The 21,567-nt window shown below is 36.7% G+C and overlaps 1 pseudogene; it reads right to left on the bottom strand.

The window, feature by feature from the left end:
• Window positions 1-2,091: 2,091 nt before the first annotated feature.
• Window positions 2,092-21,567, bottom strand: part of LOC106970620 (golgin-45-like) — a 35,430-nt pseudogene continuing 15,954 nt past the window's right edge.

Here is a 21,567-nt window from a genome sequence, read left to right on the forward strand (position 1 = left end):
CGGCCATTATGAGTTCAAATATTTCTTCTGTCCATTCTCTTTCTTCTCATTCTTGTCTTCCAATTATATATATGTTACATATTTGGATATTGTCCTAAAGTTCTTGGATGCTCTGTTCCTTTCATTCTTTTACTATTATTATTATATTTACTGCATTTGAGAAGTTTCTATTCACCTGTCTTCAACATCACTGATCTGTCCTTAGCTATGTTGCATCTATCATTTCTCTTTGATGATTTTAGTCTCCATTTCCCTGTTTACATTAGCCATGCTATGTTGCATATTGTCTACATTTGCCATTGGAATATTTAAAATATTAATCATAGTTATTTTAACTTCTTTCTCTGATCATTCCAATATCTGTAACCAACAGTCTCTGACTTACATTGCCTTCCTTATTTCCCTGACTTTAAAAAGTGTCGATTATTCCCTTTTCAAATTATCTCTTACAAGTCCCTTAAACTATAATGAATTTCACAGTGTAACTTTATAGCATTCCAGCTGTAGGCTTTTACACTGTACATATTACTTAACGTGTCAGAGTTCATTCAGGAAGCAAAAACCACACCTGTAATTTGAACAGCAAGGATTAATATAAGGAATTGTTAACTAATAAAAAGTGATTACTAAAAGGAGCAAACAAGGACTCTATGAGGTGCAGAACACAGCTACTTTGTTTGTAGGAAAATAATAAGGAAATAATTTAGGGCAGGGAGGATATCCAAGTCCAGGATTCAGAAATACGAATAGAGGCCATGGCTTTCATGGAAACATGCAGCTCTTTAAGAGAGAATAAATTTGCCAAGGACACAGATGAAGTTTAATTGTGAGAGCCACTGAGTTGCTATTATTGGCCATGCACAAACTCACTCCCACCCCACACATACACATATCACTCTACAGCACAGCCTACCTCCCAGAAAAGAGCACATTGAAAGAATGAAGAAGTGTGTCCCTTCTTCCTGCTCTAGATTGGTAGAGTCCCTCCACTATTGTTGCCATAAACTAATATTATCCAAGCTGGAAGAATAGAGTTGGCTACAGGGTCCATCTCCAATATCACAAATCAGAGTAAAGAGGAGTGGATTTGGATTTGAGAGTAGTAACAATGTTATTCTGGGTAATTACTAGTAAATTCAAGTCTCAGAAAGTATAATACAAACAAATACTTATGTTTCAACCATCAAACAGTATGTTTCCAGGCTATAAAAACCTCCAGCACTTGTGATTAAAATAACTTTTAAAAGTATTTTAATTAGAATAATTTTAAACTGTAAAATATTTAAAAAATCATATTGTTACCTCTTTGATACACCTTTGTAGGAGCAGAGCATCCTCACATTAAATTCTTAATATTTAGCCAATATATTTTATTTGGAGTTTGCTGGAGCATTGCTCTTTAAAAATAATCTTTAAGTATTTCAATATATACTGTTTTACTAAAAATAGGTATGTTGTTGATTTCAGGTGTTAGTTTTTAGAAAAGAAAAATTTTTTATACCTATACAGTTGACCCTTGAACAACACAGGGCTGAACTATGTGGGTCCACTTATACACAGATTTTGGGTGGGGACTGCAAAGAGCTTTATTATTTCTATTTGGTCTAATAGACCAAAGGAGGAGGTCTCCAAGGTGGCTGAAAAGCTGTTTAGTAGCTGCAGAGAGAGGTTCAGGCAGGAGCCTTGACACTAGAGGGATGCCAGAGGAACCCCTCAAGGGCTGTGGGGCTCCAGAAACTCCTAGTCATACTTGAGGGTGAGCCTTTGAAAGAGATACTTACCAACTCCACTTAGGAGCCAGCCAGCCGGCCTGCGGAGGTTAGTCTGGTGGTCATCATCTTCTTGATGAATTCCACCTCCTCATCTAGGAAGTGGCTTTCCAGGAAGTCACAGAGATGGGAGTCTGCACAGGCAGGACCTAGGGCATGCAGATCCAAAAGGCTTCTTTTGGTTCAGGTTCTTCCCCAGGACTATAGCAGTCTGTAAGAATCCAGGGTTTTATCCTATTCATTTTGGGATGGTTTCTGCAGGTCCTGGAAGAAGGCACGACCACCACACTGGTTTTGTGTATTCAAGACGCTGGGTGCCGTCTCAATCCTCCTTGGCCGACTTGAGAAAGTGGCCCATGCCCTCCAGAGTCACAACATCCTGGCCAAAATAGAAGCCCAGATAGGGGTAAGTGTAGGAGACCCGCAGATGCATGTTGCTCAGGTGGTTGTCATCAGCCTCCACCTCAGTGGAATAATTCTGAGGAATCTGGGAGCTGGTATTTGATGGGCAATAGCGAGCTAAGCTCAAAAAATGGTGTTGGCTTGGACCGGAGGTAGAGGATGCCTGAGAGGATGGTTCTGAAGGTTACCACTGGAAAAGAGGTTGGAGAGGGTTAGAGGTTGAAAGAAGGGACGTACCTGGGTCGGTGCTGTCCAAACACTGTTGAAGCAACAGAGAGATCCACATGACTCTGTGGTGCACTGCCTATATATGGATGTTTTAATAGTACAGTACTATAGATGTATTCTCTTCCTTATGATTTTCTTAATAACATTTTCTTAATAACATCTAATAACATTAGCTTACTTTACTGTAAGAATAGGCCATATAATATGTATAACATATAAAATATATGTTAATCAACTGTATCATTGGTAAGGCTTCCAGTCAACAGTAGGTTGTTAGTAAAGTTTTGGGGGGAGCCAAAAGCTGTGGGGAGATTTCCGATTGCTCAGGAATTGGGACCCTTAACCCCCACATTGTTTCAGCGCCAAATGCGATGCTAAATGTACAAATCTCATCAAAATGCAAAGTAGAATTTACTAATTTTGCATTTATAAAAAGCATTTCTGAAATAAAATTTATAGAAGAAGCAGTAAAAAATAGGAAGCAGGTAGGTAGACTTTCTGAAACATTTAACATGCAGCTTATTTTTATAGCAGGTGTACACTATGATCTCTTAATAGTAAAGCTCTTTGAAAAGGCATGGTCTTCAGTGTGCTGACTCCTTTTATAGACTCCTCACACCACAACCTTGAATATTTAAGTAGAGCAGTGGATAACACCTCTGCAGCAGTTGGTAAGATCTGAACACATGAAAATGCTTTAGAGGATCACTCACTGCAATCTACTGACCTTTTGGAAAAAGCCCAATGTTTGAATGTTTTATGGACAGCACTTACAATAGAAGTCGCTCCTTTAATCTCTAAGACATGTTGTGATGCAGTCTCACCAAATCAGGGCTTTTATTGGACCGATATAAACATCAGAATCGCCATATTCAAGATGTACTTTTTTAGTCTTCATTGTACAAATTCCCTGAAAAAGCAATCCAGGAAACTGTCATTTAAGAAATGAGCAAAATTGCAGGGTTAAATTAAATCCTACTGTTTTATAATTGACCTGAAATTTAAAATTCTGAATAATGGCTGATCCTGCATTATAATTTCACAAGGGCCTCAAATCTTTTTATCTAGGGTGAAGCACAAACAGTAAAAGATAGCCTTATGGCATATTCTTTATTTGTTTACAAATAATAAGCAACCCAGCACACCACTCATCAGGATCCCTTATGGTGCTTGGCTTAGGATAAAATAAAAGCCTCTGTGTCTATTATGAATACGAATACTGGGAAGCACAGGCACTTGGCAACAAACTTTTCATTATAGGCTGTTTCTGGGTAGAAGTTTCTGGGTAGAAGCTATATTCAATTATTCATTAAGAGTATTTAAAATGAAATTTATGAATTATAGTAGCATAATATTATAAAATCCCCAAAAAAGCTAATTAAATAATTTTTACCCACAGATGAATAAAAAATAAGGCAGCCTATAGAACCTATAAAATCCCCAAAAAAGCTAATTAAATAATTTTTACCCACAGATGAATAAAAAATAAGGCAGCCTATAGAACCTATTATTCACAATAGCCAAGATACGGAAACTACCTAAGTGTCCAGCAACAACTGAACAAAGAAAAGTCTATAGAGATTAGATATAGATAGATACAAATAGAAATTTTGTATATATAATACAATATTATTCAGCCATAAGAAAAAAAAAGAAGGAAATCCTCCCATTTGTGGCAACATGGATGAACCTAGAGGAGGATGCTATGCTAAGTGAGATAAGCCTGATACAGGAAGAGGAATACTGTATGTTTGATGAATACATTGTAAATAATGCTGCAGTGAACAAAGGGGTGCAGATTTCTCTTCATTTCCTTCACCCACAAGTGAAATGGGCTGGGTCATATGATAATTCTAGTTTAGCTTCTTGAGGAGCCTCCATACTGTTTCTTACAAATGACCGCACCAATTCACGTTGCCACCGATAGTGCACAGGGTTCCCTTTTCTCCACACCCTTATCGCTCCTCTTTTTGATAATAGACATCCTAATAATGGTTGGATGATATCACATTGTAGGGTTTTTTTTAAGAATGTAGAGAAATTTAATACCATTTCAAAATATAACTCAGATGAATCAGACCAAACTATCATCAAGTTGACATTAAAATGTGTTACTTGACCAGATGTGTCTTTAGAAGATTTCTCTTCTGATAGGCAATTCTGCACCTAATGCAGTGTAATTTGGTATAAACATATGGTGGATATTTTTAAAGACCTATAAAAGGATATTTATGATGACCCATCATAAATAAATAATAATATATATTAATATAAATTAATTGATGGATTGCATTTTTTAGTTTGTACAATGTTCTAGGAAGATCCTACTTTCTCCAGCACATTTTATATCAAACTTGATATTCCTATTGTGTTGCATTTGTCAAAATGAGCTCAGTAGAATCTGTTTCTTTTATATATGTCAAGTTAAATCCATTCAAGCTATGATTTTCCCCAAAACAAAACCAACATGAGAGTATGTTAGGCTGATACACTTGCTAATGTGGCTGTAAAATATTTTTAATTTTCCTAAAGTATAGCATTTAGTTTTAAAATATTAGTCCCTTTACCCATAGTATTTCCATAAGCCTCCTTTTGTAACCCAAAAAATCATCAAAAAGGAAATGGACACTTCCTCCACCCATCCTCTACCAGCTACTATTCCTTTAGAGTAGGGGCCAGAAAACTCTTTCTGTAAAGGGCTAGCTAGATAGGACATATTTTCTCCTTTGCAGGCAATACAAGCCCTGTTGCATCTATTCAAGTCTACTGTTGTAGTGCAAAAAAACAAACGAAAACAATCATAGACCAGAGTAAGTGAATGACTGTGGCTGCATATGACCCACCTTGCATTAGAGTATCAGAATTGAATCTGCTCCTATTAAATCCATAGCAAGATAATAACTTAGGGCCTAAAATGAAGGTAAAATCTTTTTCTTTCAGAAAAAGGAAAAGCATCATATAATTCCTTCTTTGGAAAAGCATCATGTAATGCCTGGAAAATATCATCTACTTTATTTTTTTAACGTTTTTATTTATTTTTGAGACAGAGACAGAGCATGAACGGGGGAGGGTCGGAGAGAGAGGGAGACACAGAATCTGAAACAGGCTCCAGGCTCTGAGCGGTCAGCACAGAGCCCGACACGGGGCTCGAACTCACGGACCGCGAGATCATGACCTAAGCCGAAGTCGGCAGCTTAACCAACTGAGCCACCCAGGCGCCCCGAATATCATCTACTTTAAATATGCCTTTCATTCTTTCCTTACCCTGAAACATTTATTAAGAAAGGGTTATCTGTGGTCCAGTACATGAAAAACATCTTTGGGGGGGTATATATTAAATAGAAAGTGATACTATGTCTACGATTATAAGAACTCCCGCTTCCAAATAATAATGACTCTTGGGTAATAAGCAAGCACCTGTAGCATACCTCCAACATACCAAATGTGAAAGGACAAGAAGTTCTCCCTGGAAGTGATGGCAGCAACTGAAAGTTGTATTTTCATATCTAGTATAGGGATGAAATAAATCATCCAGTATTTTTCTTTGTACCAAGTAAGGTGGTTGGTAAAGACTCAAAAAATGGATTATCAGATGAGCTTTCTGTACAGGCAACTGGATAGAATGCATAGAACCATTTCAGCCATTTTTTTTTTCTGCTGGGGTGCTGCAGAACTCAACTGTTCATGGAATCTTCTTTTGACTATTAGTGCTGACATTTCCCAGAAGATGAGCATTTAGTGCTTTTGCCAACTTGTGATTTGTAGATGCCAGTCCTGCTGTGATGTGAGGTTGTGTACTAGGGTAGTAGGTTTGCTCTCTTCCCCACTGCATGGAGACTAAGAGCTCCTCCAATAATTTATGGGTAAGTGTCATTTCCTGACAAAACTGTTCCCGTTCAGTCAGGATATCTTGAATAGCACTCTGCGCCTTGTGGTTTTGACGCTGTAAATATGGTTAGGAGTTGGTTAACTCATCTGCCATAATCCTGCTTGTGAGGAATTTACTTCGTCATATATCACACTATATTGACATACATTCTAACTGTTCAGAAAGTTGACCTGTGTTTTGACCTATGGCTTTATTTTCTAAAATAAGCTGATTTTCCTCTGGCTAGACATTCAAAGTAATACTGAAGATCATCCCCAACAGAAGCCACTAGCAACTTTTTAAACTCACAACTGACCTCTGTCTATACCCTGAACTGGTTTTAAAGACCTTCTTTGTCCTGTAGTAACCTACTTTAAGAGTTCTTGAGCTTTTCCAATATGTTCTTTACCTCTGATAGTTCTTTTTTGGGTTCTGCAACTCCCTCTGACTGACCAAGTAATTCTCCTTTACAATGACCCAGAGACTTAGCCTTTGCATTTTTTGTTGGGGATATCATGGGTTATAGCAGCTTTGGGAACTAATATTCTTACAGCATTGACTTCCACTGCTTTTTCAGTGAGAATCTTCCTTACCTGAAGAAGTCCTGGACTCTCTGATGGAACAGCTTTCTTTCATGGATTCTGAAGGATGTGATGTTTCATGGGTTGGACTCCAGAGGTAAGTCCAACAGATTTAGATGGCTCCTCAGTTTCTGTTCTATCTCCTGCTCCTCAGACTGAGGTTGAAGTAAGGGTGACTTTGGTTTCTAAACTTTTGAGAGTAGCTATTTTTTAACCAATGAAAATGCTCCTCAAGACTTCTACTGAAAAACTACCAAGGTTCTTACTCTTCTGATTTCAGGGGGTTTCACTTTACAGATTGTTGGGCTCTGTGTCACAGGGTTAACTGCTCCACATAGTCCTTTTCCATTCTGTAGCTGACCTGCCCAGGCCTGCCTGATATTCAGCTTCTCACTCACTCACTCACTTACTGTAGTTTGGATTTGAATTTCCCTGATGATTAGTGATGTTGAGCATGCACCTGCTAGCCATTTGTATGTCTTCTTTGGAAAAATGTCCATCTAGGTTCTTTGCCCATTTTTTTAATTGGACTACTTGTGTTTTTTATATTGAGTTGTATTAGTTCCTTATATTTCTTATATATTAACCCCTTATCAGATATATGTCTTGTAAATATTTCCCCCATTCTGTATGTTGGTTTTCCTTTTTTTTCCTTCTAAGAAAAATATTTTAATTATTTTATTACTAATACTTTATTATAGCTATTATTCAAGCAAAGCATTTATTTTGAAATTAAATAAATCATGCTTTTCAAAGTACAAAAGAATACTCTTCTATCTGTGAAATGTGTTTACAGAAAAGTAGGTCATTAGGTCCTTCATTGTATAAAGAAGCTTTTACTTTTTCTCTGCTCTGGAAACAAACCTCCAAAGTATTGGTAGGTAGAATAGTGTCCTTATGTAGAAATCATATTTAATGTTGACTGAATTAAATAAGAAATATTTATCATATACTTACATATGTCTTAACAGATATCATGGAAAATTCGAAGTGTAACAAGTAACCTTCCTGCAAAGAGTTTACAATCTCAAGTGGGAATGAATACTTAATTTCATTATTTGGATAATACTTTGGTTTTTCATTTCATTTGTCATTTCTTTTAGTATGCAGGAGCACTTAAGTTTGATGTAATTAGCTCCACTTGTTTGTTTTTGCTCTTGTTTCTTAAGCTTTGACTGTCCTATCCATAAAATCATTACCAAGACCAATGTCAAGGAGTTTTTCCTTGTGTTTTCTTCTAGGAGCTTTATGGTTTGAGATTTTACATTTAATCTTTAACCCATTTGAGTTACTTCTTGTGATTGGTGTTTGATAAAAGTCCACTTTCATTTTTTTACATGTGAATATCCAGTTTTCCCAGCAGCATTTACTGAAGAGAATCTTTTTTATCTATTGAGTATTCTTGGCTCCCTTGTCAAATGTTAGTTGGGCACATATGTATGGGCTTATTTCTAGGCCAGACAGGGCCACCAGCTTGGCCCTGTGGTTGGACAGAGCAACTGGCTAGGGCCTCTTCTCCACCTCCTTTCAGAGGAGGATTGTAGTCAGCGAAGATCTGAGTGCCAGGTGTATAAGCCCCACTCCTCTGTTTCTATCTGATCTCCAGTGGTCAAGCCCTACAGATTCCCTTAGTGATTCCTATGAGGTGACACTTCAGTAGACCTCCTGGGAAGTGCCTCAAAATGCTGAAGGTGCTGGATGTTCACCTTGGGCTCTTTTTTCCACTGGAGAAACCTAGGTTCAGGGGGTCAATCTCAGCGCAATGCTGTGCTGTTCTTGGGGGGGATGGAATGTATTAAGAGGTTAGCCACTACTCTTACTCTTGTGGTCCTTTTTGATCTTTGTGGTCCAAGAGGGTGATTCAGCCTCACCCCCAGGTTCTAGGATTTTCACAATGGTGTCTTATCTATGGATAATTGCCAGTTGGTCTTCTTGTGAGGGAGACCAAAGTTGAGAATGACTTAATGTCAACATCTTGATGATCTCACTCCTGTGATGACATTTTTATTAACAAAATGTGAGCTGTGATAACATCTTCAGTTGGACTACCCACATTAAGTTACAACTTATTTAATAGCTCTCCACTTCATAATGTACATTCTAGTTTGTGAGCTATCTTCAAAAGCAATTTCATATTTTCAGTTAGGATACCTACAAACAAATGTAATTCTCCTGAGAAATGCAGCTGCGTCCTCTCTCTGTCTCTCTCTCTCTCATGCTGCATACACGTGCTCATGCTTCTCTGCCTTCCTTCTGTCCCTGTGCATTTCTCACCTTTTTAGTGATCTTACCATATGAGATAATTATCTATTTACAAAAGTCAGAACTATTTTCACAGATGAACATCTAATCTGTTTTTTAAAAACCTCTATGGGGAAAAAAAAGGTTTTCAGTATCCAATTTTACACTTCAAATGGTCTTTGCTAGCAACTTTTCCTCTTAATAAGCTAAAATAAATGTTGATTCTGATTTGTGACAGATGGTTCATCTCTAAGAACCCATAACAGTGATTTCAATGTTTTAAAAAAAACTTGCAAAAATCGGTACCACAAGAAATTCATCCAGACCTATATTCCACAATCTTCTTCTAAATTGATGTATAAGTACATATTCGTATTTGAATGAAGCAAAAATGACTTTGATCTTATAAATAAGACTCACTACAGGTTTCTCCGCCAAAGATTATGTCTCTCTCTGCATATAATTTGAATTGCTCCTGAATGTAATTCAAGACTGGTTCGTGATATTTTATTAAGTAGCTAGACGTTTTGTGGCTATTAAAAATCAGCATATTCCTTTTGGATTACTCTTTAAGTTGTTATTAAATGAAAAGACTAGCCTTTAAGGTGTTATGTTAATCCTTTTTAAAAAGAACGCTTAATGTTTTCTACAATGTGAATATTGCTGGTTATCGCTGATTAGCATTGTAGCTCACCAGCATCTCATTTGGTTTTCATCAACTCCAATTCTAAAAAGGGTCTTATGGGGAAAAGTTGAATAAAGAGGCAGTGGTTTACAGTAAATAGCTGGAAATAGGAATTGGTTCTGTTCGCTCAACCTGTTACTCATTAGGAGATTAGGGATAGAGAACCAAAGAGAAAGTGAAGAATGTGTCAAAGAGGTGAAAAACGAAGGTTAATTTTTTAACCCTAAAAATAAGTTCTCAACTGGAAATTAAATTTACCTCACATAAACCATTTGGTTTGGGGGCAGGGGGGCAGGTTGTATGTTTATTTTCTCTAAGCAGAGTCACCTTAAAGCTCTCAGCACTTCTCTGTCACATGGAGTGATCCACATCTAACTTTAGAACTAGCTGACTGTTGAAAGAACAGTGTCCTCAGCATGAAAATCAGGAGGAAACAGGGGAACCTGGGTGGCTCAGTTGACTAAGCATCCAACTCTTGATTTTGGCCCAGGTCATGATCTTGTGGTTCATGAGTTCATGTCCCACATTGAGCTCTGTAATGACAGTATGGAGTCTGCTTAGGATTCTCTCTCACCTCTCTCTCTGCTCCTACCCTGCTTTCTCTCTCTCTCTCTCTCTCTCTCTCTCTCTCTCTCTCTCTGTCTCTCTCTTTCAAAATAAATACATAAACTTAAAAAAAATGAAAATCATAAGGAAAGTGTTAGGACTCTAAATATGCCATCATGTTTTATATGTGTTGTGTCATTGGAATAAGAGAAAGGAACAGAGTTTGGTATCTAAAATTTTCACTCGGTTCTTTAAACTTTCTCTTGCCCAACAAAATATAGGTCTGGAATATAGTGTGGCAAAAATAACTTGCTGATTATTTCATGTACTCTCTTATACTTCCCAGCCCTTTTGCAGTGGGGGGGGGGGGGGGGATGTGACTAGTTCCAGCCAGTGGAATTACACATGTATGTCTTTTTCAGAACAAAATGCTTAATTGCCAGTGAAAGATTTTATGGAGCCTTCTTTGCCTTTCACCTGGATGAGGAAAACCATGTGTTCTAGATGGTTCATGTGTAAGGTAGTAGGGGCCTCTGTCAGCCAAAATCCCTGAGTGACTGTGAATCCAAGGCACTACCCAACCTCAGCTTTGCACTGGATCTGTTTTCTGAACAAGAGGAAAATATTGTCAGGTTAAGCCACTGAGATTTTTGGGTTAATTCATTACTTCTGTATATTACAACAAAACTTCAAGAATAATGAAAGAACTGCAAATAAAAGGGAGTTGTTTTTCCTACCTGCCCCTCCCCTATAGGAACACAGTTTAGAAAGAACAGCCAGTCTGACGTCATTATGTTTGCATGACATATGAGCAAAATGTTGGTGATGAAGGTCAGAAATATCACCAAAGACATTTACATATGTATACACTTTCACATCTACACATATAAACATTTTTTGAACATACCCTAAGTATATTATTTAACATAGAGCAGTTGAAACCAGAATATATCACATTTTCAAGTCTCTTTTTCTGAGTGAATGAAGGTCTTATCCACTAATGTGTAACTGTCCTTGAAGACATTATGTTTAGGTGTCTATCTCCAACATCATTTGACAGATGTGATTAATTAAGAGATGTCTAGAACTGTTATTAAACTCAAAATACACAGGTAAACATCCAGAGAAGGCTTTCCAGATGGTCTTTGGGGAGTGTAACATAAATTCTTCATGAAAAAAATTTGCTCTAACATCAATCATCTATTCCTGACTAATAAGTGCATCCTTTCCCTTGTCAATTGTTCTATTAATAATTTGCTGCCATGTCCCTAAATTCTCTTAGTAGATGTTATTTCTTCAATGTTGATATGATTTATGATTGCAAAAGGCAGTTTATAATATTCTGTAACTAGTGGATTAAAACACCTGTTACATTTTGGGTGATGCAAAACTCCTAATGCATACATCAGAAGAATAAATGGATGACTATAGGAACATAAGAATAATAGATCTAAAAATGCTGGTACTCTGAAAACAAAATCCTTGTTCTAGTATACAGTGCAAACTATACAGTACCACAGTTGGCTAGTACAGAAGATATCATCTGAAATTATCTGAGTCAAACATAATAAAACTCTCCCTAGACTTTGGTGATTTGGTAGCTCTTAAAGGCAAGTTTTCTACTATGTAGAGAAAAAAAAAACGTCTTCAGTAAGATAAAGACAAACAAATGCAATAGAAATAAAGTTTTAGTTGTACAAGATAAGTACATGCTAGAGATCCCCTGTACAATATTGTGCCTATTGGATATTGAAAATGTGCTTTCCTATGAAGGCTTTTAAAAAACAGATTAGATGTTCACCTGTGAAAATAGTTCTGACTTTTACAAATAGTTAACAATTTGTGTTATACATTTAAAAATCTGTTGAGAGAGTAATCTCATGTTAAGTGTTCTTCCCATAGTTAAATTAAAATTTTGAAAAGCTAATATACCTAAAGAAACTGAGCTGAGCCTTTAAGGAAACTTTGAGTTCTTGGTTCCATTATTACTGAGGCCTACGTGTATCCTTGTTCTTGGATTCCAGTATCCCTGTGCAACTCAGATTTTAACTGGATCACCTGCCCCTTAAGAGCTAGCTAATGGACTTGAACCCCAATCCACGATTTGTGGATAATTCAGAAAATTTACCCAGATTTCTGTTAATCCCTAGGTATTGGGAGGTGGGGGATGGAATGTGGAAGTGGCTTACATTTTCATGGTCATTTTTGGCTTTTGCTGAATTAATTCTATTAATTTTTTTTCTGATTGATGATGATCTTCTCTGATTTGTATGAGTCCTGTCATGGAATTTAGCCTCAGTCTCATTCTGTAATTCTGTAAAACAAGTAAACTTCAAAACAACAACACAACCACAGAGTTTTCTGCCTCTCAAACACAGCATTTGTAGGCATGACAGATTCTACTGAAGATTTGAAGAAGCCAGAATAGGATTTACAATAAAAGGTGGAAACAATGAATTTTTAGTATTACATTTTTGAACACCCCATTCCAGGATTTTCCCCAGTGGCCCTGTTTCCCCATTTGGAATTCCAGCTTTTCATTATCATACGGATTCCTTTCTTCCTCTATCCTATCTTCCTCTTCTCAACATCTTCAGGAGCACTACAAATTTGTCAGAGCATGGCTTTCAAATTCAACTCAAAGCCCAGATTTGCATATTCAAGTCCTTCCAAGGATTCAATAGAAAAGAAATTAACTTCACAATGCCCACCCTGCTTACACAGCAGTTTAGTTAGCAATTTCCCTATCACTCCTATAATAAATTTGTCTGTTTGTGCTAAGTCAAACTTAAGAGTCTGAAACTCGCAAATCAATGCATAATGTACTGGCAACAACAAATGTGGATTAGTAAAATATCTTATTTATACAATATTTCAGCAAAGCTTTTTACTTTCATGTATGCATTGTTCCCCTGAAGAGGAAGGCCAATGTGGACTGTCTTATACAATAATTTTATTAAATATCTTTACCTTCAGATATATAGGGCACTTCCAGCCAGGGTTATACATGTAGGCAAGCAGAGCTCTTTGGAGACACGCTGTAATTAACAAGTATAATAAATGTTGAAGTAGATAGAAGTGACATAATTAAATTGTGTGCTTCTAGATGGCTTTAAAAGAGTTAGATTTTCTGCAATATTATTCACTAACTACTCCTTTTGTGAGTAAGTCTATTTTTCATGGAGAATAAAAAAGTAAAGTCCAAACAATCCAAACTCAAACTACCACATTCCCTGAGCTGTTAGTAGTCTAGATAGGAAACACATATTCTAGATGTCTGTTAGTATTTCTCCATTGGACTTCCTCAAATAAGTAATATATTTCTAATTTGAACATCTCCAAAATCTCTATTGTATTTTTTAAATACCCAAATTGTTAGTTAATTAATATCTCCTACGTAAGATGTGTTAGCAGTACTCAATCCTTTCGTTTCAAACTCTGCAGTCTCACTGAAATTAAGAATTAAATACATGAAGACAGGTAAACAGAGACTAGGGCACACACTTGAAATCAAGGTAGTGACCTAATCAGCACAAATAAATGAGTGCATTTCCCTTTGAGGCCCTTTCTCTTCAGTTTAACACCACCAGGTATCTGCCATCTGTGTCCACCTTTCCTTTCCCTTGGAGAAGTGAAGAGCTTCTCCAGCAAGGGCAACATTTGAAGCTTCCAATTCTTGGATTTATTGTTACAATTAGAAACAGATTCAGAAATCAGAGTACAGAAGCAGATATTGTATGAGAGCTCTGGCAAACACCATGATGTGGCCTGCAGATCCCCCTTAAAAGACCCACTGCCCAGCTGTGAGGCATGTGGTTAGCTGCGGACCTTCAGCTCTTAGCGTCTTCAATGTCTGCCTTAGCTTCTGATGTAATATTTTTACATTGGCTGTCAGCCAAAGACTGATTAAATCTAGGTAAAGGACAGGACTGCACGCAAGCAGCTTTCCTCTGACATATCTTTACTCCTGAGTGCCCTACCAGGCTGGCAGAGACATTCCTAGTTCTTCATGGTATTACCCTCCAATAAAATTTTTGTCCCAGCATCTGATGTCCAGATCACCCAGTGGTCACAGCTGGTACCAGGAATGGTGTGAGAAGGCAGGCAGTAAAATGGGGTCTGAGACCATCACTCATTCCTCAGCTGGCAATGTAGATTCCACCCTGAGTGGCGAGTGGAGCATGGACAGACTTTGGCACAAGGGAGTATTCCAGTTGTTAAAACCTTTACCTGTTGCCACCTGGCAATGTGTCTAGGGAGGGCTATACCTTAGTGTTGAGGATTTAGGCATTTGAACTATACGGGGAGTTAATAAATGTAAAGATAATGGAATTAAATAATTTTTACTAAGTTCATCACTGCCCTAAAAGTGGATAATGAAGAGCTCAGAGAAATTAACAAATAACTGAAAGCTAAGTGTAAGAGCAGGAGAGTCTATCTGGTAGCTAAAAAGCATCCTTCCACTCACACAGCTGGCAAGCAGAAAAAGATGAAAATCAAGGTCAGTCTTCAACAGTCAGAGTTATTGAGCTTCAAAGATGGTTGAATGTTCTATATAGCACGAGTTCTCATACTTATGTCAGATCTTAGGATTCTGTCACATGGTGTAGGAACATCTAAGTAGGTACCCCTGAAGATTTTGAGTCCCCACCATTCTGAGTGTACAGAATGGTCCCCACCCTTCCATATTAAGAACTAGCTCTCCTCCCACATGGAAAGATAATACAGAGGTTTCTTCCATACAAGGCAACAGTTGCCCTCTCAGTTTTCCTGACCTCTACTCCTGACCAACAGACTTATAGTAAGTGTTAAGACACAATGTTGCAACTGAGGAAGTGCTGGCACCAATGAGGGAGTAAACAGACTGTATCCCAAAGGGGCTAATGATAGGTAGCATGTGTGTACCCAGGGGCCAGGGAAGAACTTGTGGCACTGAACAAAGCAGGTGCTCCATCAAAGAGCTGGACCATAAGTCTGGATCACGAAGAGTTCATTGACTTGGAGATGGGACTTAATATTCCAATGAAAAGCCAGGGAATGGTACGAATTTGCTGTTAGGATTTCTAGCAGAAACCAGAAAAAAAGTCACCCAGGGTGAGTGAGGTTGAAATATTTGAATTGCTGTGGCAGACAATAGGGTAGGAGATTAAAAACTCTGTGATTTAGGTCTGCTGGAACAGTTATGTTAATGAGACCATAAGACCGAAGAGAAAACGGTGTTCTTTGAGAAGGCCTAGAGAACACACTATTTACCAAGACCATAAGGAATGTGCTGGTATGAGCGTCATTAGCATCATAAAATGTTCAGTGGTAATTCTTTGTAGGCCAGGGCTGATGATAGAGGCTGTCGTAGAAATGAGCTTGCTGATAGCAGTAGGACCCTGATGCAGTAAAGGTCGAGTGTGTGACTTAACTGCCAGAAGGCAAAGGATTACAACTATTATAATACCCAATAATATCAGAGTGGCATCCAGGAGTACTAACCAGTAAAGAGTTATAGAAATGGTTAATAGAACATGGCCTCCCCAAGAACCAATGCTCAGCTCTCAGTATGGCACTAGTCCTTGAGGGATCAACAACCACTTGGCGGAAAGATGGCTACATTGGGTCCTTTCTGTTCTAGAAAGGGCAATAGTTTGTTAACACAGGCATAGATAACTATTCTGGTGATAGGTTTGGCTTTTCTGCCTGCAGGGCATCAATCAAAACCACTACTCTGGAGTTTACTGAATGCCTGATCCCACCCAAGATGGGCATCTAACCAGGATGAGGACAGGTATGATCCTTTAAGGTCTTGCTTTTAATATTTGTTAGGTAGAACTGAGCTGTGGTCAGTATAGGCTGACTGTTCTGAGGCAAGACTCTTCTGCATACTATTCGCAATGCCCTATGAATCATGACGTTTTGTATGTGGCCTTTGAGAACAGGCACTCTTCCCAGCCCCATCTGAGCACCAAGCAGAGTTACCTCTATTCTTTCAGGATTGTTCTTTCCCTGGCCCTGGGAAGTTCCTTCATACACTGGTGCTGATCTGTACTCAGCTGAACATTCTTGAGGGGCTTTCTGAAGATCTCTGGAATTCTCTGCTCAGCTTTCTCCTCTCTCGTATTCTGTCCTGCAAACTATAGCCACTCTGGCCTCCCCACACTGTCTGCTCCATCTTCTTAAGTGGAGTCAGCCAGCTTTTGCCTGGGTTCTCCAGCTTGAAAACTCAAGGCAGTATGCTGAGATAATTATATGACTTATCTGTTGCTTGTTTTTCAAGGATTATTGTCCTTTATTGGAAACTATTGTGTATGTATACATACATACATGTTTACATTTATCACTCCCATTTTATATTTCCTTTGTTTGTTTGTTATTTCAGGGAGTAGTAGAAACCCAGTCCATCTTGGTCCGAAGCAGATGTCTTCTCACATTTAAATACTCTGTAAGTATGAATTACCAATTAAATTGGTAGTCTTAAAGATTTTCTGTTATCTGTTTGTTAGAGTAACTCTCTAAAGATCACTTCCTGATAATATCATCAGCTGTTCTGCCTTTTACATTAAGATGAAAAGTGAAAACATTAAATCTCTCTAGGTACGCATCAAGAGATATTTTCACTACCCCTTATATTCAAGCTGTCCTCTTTAAATATTAAATATATTTTTATATTTTACTGCCCACAGCACATGCTACCTTAGGAAGGGTTACTTATAGAATTATTTTTAGTAGGTCTACTTTATTCAAAAGAGAGGAAAGGCATTTCCCCAAGGAATATTTATAAATATGTTCTCTAAGCCAGGGCAGTAATAATTCCAAAGCTTCTGGCTCAGTGTATAAATCAAATATGAAAATCCATAAGAACTTTTGAGACCTTTTGCTGTGGGCCTTAATTCAAGCTTTTCAATAAAGCTGGATTTAACCAACTAGCACTTAGGTTTAATTCAATTAAACAAGTGTATATTGAGGATCATTTTGTGCAAAGTCCCAAAGTACTATGAGGAGGAGCGGACAGAGCCGCTCCTTTAAGTGCTGACATGATTACCGTATGGACATATTCTTTAGGTAAACTTCTATACAAATCAACACAGGAAATGCCATTAGTGGTGGTCCCAATAAACTCGCACCAAGGATCCAATGAGCTCTCATGAAGAAATGTAAAATTTGAAACATGCCTTACAGAGTTTCCACTGGAAATAATAGGACAAGGCTGTTGAGAGAGTGGGATCAAAATCAGCAAAGACACAAATGAAAAATTAAGCACATATTTAATAAATTCAGATTGGCTAGGGTGAGCCATGCATGTGTACATGCATGAGAGTAAACTGAAAAACTGGGAGCTGGATCCTCTTTGTTGAAGGCCTTTGTTAACAAGCAGAGAAGTTTCTGCCTGATGACAATAAGGTGCTTCTGAAAGGTTTTGAACTTGAGAATAACTGTCAGCAAAATAAATAATATACAATGATGTACATAAAATAATGAATTAGGGAATTGGGGCATTAATAGAAGAGATAATCAGAAAACAGAAAATTTAGAACAAAGCAAAAATGTTTTACAGAATATTTTTAATAATATGCTGCTTTCTAAAATGTTTTATTTATTTTGAGAGAAAGGGGGGGTGGCGGGGGGAGTGGGGAGAAGAGAGGGAAAGAACGAATCCCAAGCAGTCTCCACACTGTCAGTGCAGAGCCCAACATGGGACTTGATCCCATGAGCTGTGAGATCATGACCTGAGCTGAAATCAAGAGTTCCAAGCTCAACTGACTGAGCCACCCAGGTGCCCCCATAACATGATGCTTTTAAAAGATAAATAAAATTCTGAAGTGGAAGAAACAACATCAGCCCAGAAAGGAGATTCAAAGGAAGAGTAAGAGTGGAAACTCATCTCTAAAAATTCTTCATTACAGAAAGTGGAGGTGAATTTTTAGAAAAGAAAATATAAATGCCTAACAAATTTGAAAAATGCTCAATTTCAGAAATAAATTAAAACAATAAATTCCACTTTCACTTTTAAAATTATCAAATGTCAAAAAATGGCAAGATCTAAAATGGTTAAAGATGCCCTTAGGCACTACATACCATGAGGCTTAAATTGTTTAAATCCTTGTCCTCATAATTTCCCCTTCAATGACTCTATCCTAATGAGATAGAAATTCAGAAAATAAGTTATGTGCAAAGACAGTAAACACATTATTACTTGCATTCTTAAAGCAGTAAAAATAATTTTAGTTGCTCAAGCAAAGGAAAATAATACTTTGAACCATGAAGGAGGTCATGTTTAACCCTTACGCCTACACCTCAGGAAGTTATCTACCCAGCCCCATCCATCTAACCATATTTCAGTAAATTATAATCTATACCACTCTTATATTATCATGTGGCATTCCTTTCCCACAAGACTACATGATATGAAACATAATGACTTCCTGACACCACAGATCACAGCACAAACACATGTATAAGAAATACAGAAGGGAAAATGATGTAAAAAAGAAATGAATATAAAATGAATATAAAATTACAATTTTAAGGAATTTTTTTTACAAAACCCTGCAACTTAAGACCTACTAATGTTATTTAGACATTCTTCTTCTTTAAAAAACGATGGGAACATAAAAGTAAATTAAATATGATCTTCACCTTCAAAGAGCACACTGCCTAGTGAAAGCACAAAAAAGTATCTGTGAAAATATAATTGAATAGGTCAACCTCATTGGACTCTACTCAAATGGTCTCTGATCTACAAAATATCAAAAAACATTTTAAGCAACTTTAAATGAATAATTTTCATATGCTATTAAAAAAATCAGTTACTTATAGCTTAGAACTAAAATTAGTACATAACTCAACGTTATTGCTAGTTACATTGCTAGTTTATTATGTGTGTGGGGGGGACTTATTTACAAGTGATTTTAAGTCTAGTTCTCAATATAAATTGGTAAAGAAAAAATGATTTTTTTCTTTTAGAATACTATTTTTCTTTAGAATACAACAGATGGAATTTTGAATTTATTCAAGATTTACAGTATCCTATTTGTAGGATCCCTCTGAGCATATCTATAATTGAAATTGCAATCTTAGGAAATATGTTTTAGAAGAGGTGTTTTAATTTATTGGCAGGCTAATAATCTTTAAAAAGGTGGACTAATTTGCTTTTCCCTGTCACAGATAGACTGTTTTAAAAAGCAGAATTTGCTGATAGACTTATTGCTAATATTTTAGTTGATACCAAAACAAGATTATAAAGTTAAATTACTATTGCTGGAATAACTGAATGTTGAGATACCTACTACATACAACATCATAAAATTGAAGTGCTTATATTATAAAAGTTTAATACCAACGTTTTGTAGATAAACTATACCATAAAGAGCTAACCAGTTCTTGAATCTCTCTTTGTGTTTCTGAGCCTATATATTAAACAGTAAAAATACTGTTATGTTATCTAGGTTAGTTTAAAAAAATTAATTAATATTGACAGTTGAATTTACTATTTGAAACATCATTCTGATTTACATTCCATACCTAATATTGTCTATACTAGCACAAACAAATAAACAGAAAATTATACATATATGACTATGGAAACTTTAAAACACTGCTCCTTAATTATGTATCTAAAACTAGAAGTGTTTTTAAGACAGGATTTTAGTTCGAAATCTGCTTTCAAGCCAGGAGATAGTAAATGACTGTTTCAAAGCCACAAAGTTAGGAAGTGCACAAGAAGAATCAACATTGTTTCTTTATTCCTAGTACAGTATTATTTCCACAACATCATTATATCTCCCAGAATTAAGAAGGAACTTAATTTTAGTTTTTTTCATCAACCGAACATTTTTCATTGTTAAGCTCGATATTTAAAAAATTATCCAGAAGGAAATGATAATGTTAATACCTTATTACTACTTATTACTCTTGTAATTTCTTATGTTATAAAAATACATCTCTTGTCTAAAAAAATTAAAAAGCAGTGTTTTAAGCAATTTTAAATGTAAAAAGACACGTGATGATACATTATATGTATATAATATGTACATATTATATGTATTTAAATATATGTATATATATTTAAAGATAACACATTGGGGGTATCCGGGTAGCTCAGTTGATTAAATGTCTGACTCTTGATTTTGGCTCAGGTCATGACCTCACAGTTCATGGGTTTGAGCCCTCTATCGTGCTCTGCGCTGACAGAGCCTGCTTGGGATTCTCTCTCTCTCTCTGCCCCTCCCCTGTTCGCTCTTTTTCTCTTTTTCTCTCTCTCAAAATAAATAAATAAACTTAAAAAATAATAATAAAGCATATGGAAACTTATTCAGTGGAAACTAAGGATAAACACTACTGTAAACATTGACTATGTTTACCAATAGTTACTATATATAGTCAACATTCATAAAATTCAGAGAAGATATTCTCCAATACTGCATTATCTATCATGTCAGCTAATGCTAATAATAATTAGGCACAGGGAAGAAGGCTAGATTAAAAACCTAAATTACAGATGCCATCTGCCAACCAAATTTGGTTTGAGTAGAATATATGAAAATAATTTAAATTTTTTTTAGCGTTTATTTATTTTTGAGACAGAGAGAGACAGAGCATGAACGGGGGAGGGGCAGAGAGAGAGGGAGACACAGAATCTGAAACAGGCTCCAGGCTCTGAGCTGTCAGCACAGAGCCAGACGCGGGGCTCGAACTCACGGACCTGGAGATCATGACCTGAGCCGAAGTCAGCCGCTTAACCGACTGAGCCACCCAGGCGCCCCTGAAAGTAATTTTAAAATGATCATCCAGAAAACAGTGAAAGAGATGTAAAGGAGTCTTTTTTTCACAAATGTATTGTCCTAGTTTGGTGTACAACAAATATACCTCATTTCTATGCCTCTAATGCAGTTTAATTTATTTTCAAAAACCACCTAATATAATTGTTGAATTTCAGGATTCTATTACTTATTCATAATTTTAAGGATTTTGATATATATTCAGTTCATTTTATTTAGTTATTTGGGGATGTTTATTTTGCTATGCTTTATTTATTTTTATAATTTTATTAATATTCTATTCTGGATTAATCATAGTAGTGTATATATGCATACATATACACAAAAAATCTCACTAATTTGGAAACATGTTTAATCCAACAGGTTTTGAATTATCCCGAACATTTATTCTTCCTTCTTACCAAAGAGCCATATAATCCAATAGAAAGCTGGACTAGGTCCTTTCATTGACCCTACAGGAAAAATATTCTTTTGCCCTGAA

The sequence above is a fragment of the Acinonyx jubatus genome, chromosome A2 (genome assembly GCF_027475565.1).
Source record: "Acinonyx jubatus isolate Ajub_Pintada_27869175 chromosome A2, VMU_Ajub_asm_v1.0, whole genome shotgun sequence".
Classification (NCBI taxonomy): Eukaryota; Metazoa; Chordata; class Mammalia; order Carnivora; family Felidae; genus Acinonyx; species Acinonyx jubatus.